Here is a 2,501-nt window from a genome sequence, read left to right as displayed (position 1 = left end):
GTGAACGTTTCGAGATGAGTCGTATACATGTAAATGTTGGTCGTAAGTGACCGTGTGGTCTAATGGATAAGGCGTCGGACTTCGGATCTGAAGATTACAGGTTCGAATGCTGTCACGCTTGTGTTTTTCCAGTTCTGAAAAAGAAACATAACGTTTTAATGTAGCAATTGAGCAGTACGAAACCGTCTGAATGTTGCTGTTGACCATTTTTTGCTTGGAGATGCTCTTGAGCTTGAAACACACACAACAAGACCGGTGTTAACTAGCGAAATGGTCGGCAGAGTGCCGACACAGCGAGTTTTGACTATCACTTGCACATCTAAAACAACGTCGGAAAGTAACTCGTTCGGCTTTTGAGTCACATAAAGTATGTGCGTTAATTTTGACGCCACTAGCTCTGCATGTTGTCATGCAATTTCTTTACCTCTCAGAAATGATTATGACATAAAAGTGAAGTACGTGACGAGTGTGACGTTAGGAAAACATTAGGCATCATGGAGAGATTCTGTATGGGACCACCCAACCCAAACGAGTACTGTGTGACGTGCTACCCGGCAGTTATTCACCGAGGTAGCCGGCTAGCTCAGTCGGTAGAGCGTCAGACTCTTAATCCCAGGGTCGTGGGTTCGAGCCAGACGCTGGGCGGAACGGAATTTTGTTCCGCTGCAAGTGTAAATTACCGTTTTTCTGATTAACGAGATTTAATGGAAATAGCAACTTTAAACTTTGCCTACGTCTCTGTCAGTCGCAAGGAAGCTGTATTTGAAGGTGAAGGTGATTTTGTAGACATGTGTGAAAGACATGTTCTGAAATGCAAGTGTTGTTGTTTGGAGAGCACATCGGTTACGTGTCAGATGTGTAGTCAAGCAGTAATTTGTCGCCATAGCTGCAAATATTAGCCGGTAATATGAAGTGTTGTCAGCTAAAGTCTGATGATGCAGACGACCGTAAGGACGAAGTACCCAAGAGTACCGCTAGGCCGCGCCTCTTTAGCTCAGTGGTAGAGCACTGGTCTAATAAACCAGCGGTCGTAAGTTCCATCCTCACAGGAGAAAGATGAATTTTGGAAATCAGTTGCGCGTCGTGGCCGTATAGCAAACAGTACCTGTGATGACGAACAATTAGCGACAGGCGTTTTTTTAAGAATCACTCTCAGATGCGATTAAGGCGAATGGCGCAGATAAAGCATTTGCCAAAGCGGTACAGCATAAGGTGGGACGAGGCAGTCTGAATTACATTTTATAGATGTATTTCTCACATATCTCAGAGCCTCTCGCGATATTCGTCGTCGTCGTCGTCGTCGTCATCGTCGTCGCCGCCGCCGCCGCTTCTGCAGAAGTAGCAAATGGAAATCGTAGCAAATGCGGCGAGGGACGCCCTGCCTTCGATTCCGAATGCACAAAGTGTGTGGTCTTGTTTCACAGTCTATATTTGGTCGGTCTCGTCAGAGGTTGAATGTAACGAATGGGTGGGAAAGAGCAAGGGGCAGCGGCTGTGTAGAACGAAAACACAAATCCTCAGGGGTGTGAACGTTTCGAGATGAGTCGTATACATGTAAATGTTGGTCGTCAGTGACCGTGTGGCCTAATGGATAAGGCGTCGGACTTCGGATCTGAAGATTACAGGTTCGAATGCTGTCACGCTTGTGTTTTTCCAGTTCTGAAAAAGAAACATAACGTTTTAATGTAGCAATTGAGCAGTACGAAACCGTCTGAATGTTGCTGTTGACCATTTTTTGCTTGGAGATGCTCTTGAGCTTGAAACACACACAACAAGACCGGTGTTAACTAGCGAAATGGTCGGCAGAGTGCCGACACAGCGAGTTTTGACTATCACTTGCACATCTAAAACAACGTCGGAAAGTAACTCGTTCGGCTTTTGAGTCACATAAAGTATGTGCGTTAATTTTGACGCCACTAGCTCTGCATGTTGTCATGCAATTTCTTTACCTCTCAGAAATGATTATGACATAAAAGTGAAGTACGTGACGAGTGTGACGTTAGGAAAACATTAGGCATCATGGAGAGATTCTGTATGGGACCACCCAACCCAAACGAGTACTGTGTGACGTGCTACCCGGAAGTTATTCACCGAGGTAGCCGGCTAGCTCAGTCGGTAGAGCGTCAGACTCTTAATCCCAGGGTCGTGGGTTCGAGCCAGACGCTGGGCGGAACGGAATTTTGTTCCGCTGCAAGTGTAAATTACCGTTTTTCTGATTAACGAGATTTAATGGAAATAGCAACTTTAAACTTTGCCTACGTCTCTGTCAGTCGCAAGGAAGCTGTATTTGAAGGTGAAGGTGATTTTGTAGACATGTGTGAAAGACATGTTCTGAAATGCAAGTGTTGTTGTTTGGAGAGCACATCGGTTACGTGTCAGATGTGTAGTCAAGCAGTAATTTGTCGCCATAGCTGCAAATATTAGCCGGTAATATGAAGTGTTGTCAGCTAAAGTCTGATGATGCAGACGACCGTAAGGACGAAGTACCCAAGAGTACCGCT

This window comes from Schistocerca gregaria, unplaced genomic scaffold, assembly GCF_023897955.1.
Source record: "Schistocerca gregaria isolate iqSchGreg1 unplaced genomic scaffold, iqSchGreg1.2 ptg000038l, whole genome shotgun sequence".
In the NCBI taxonomy this organism is placed as follows: domain Eukaryota; kingdom Metazoa; phylum Arthropoda; class Insecta; order Orthoptera; family Acrididae; genus Schistocerca; species Schistocerca gregaria.
Note: the sequence above shows the minus strand (reverse complement) of the source record.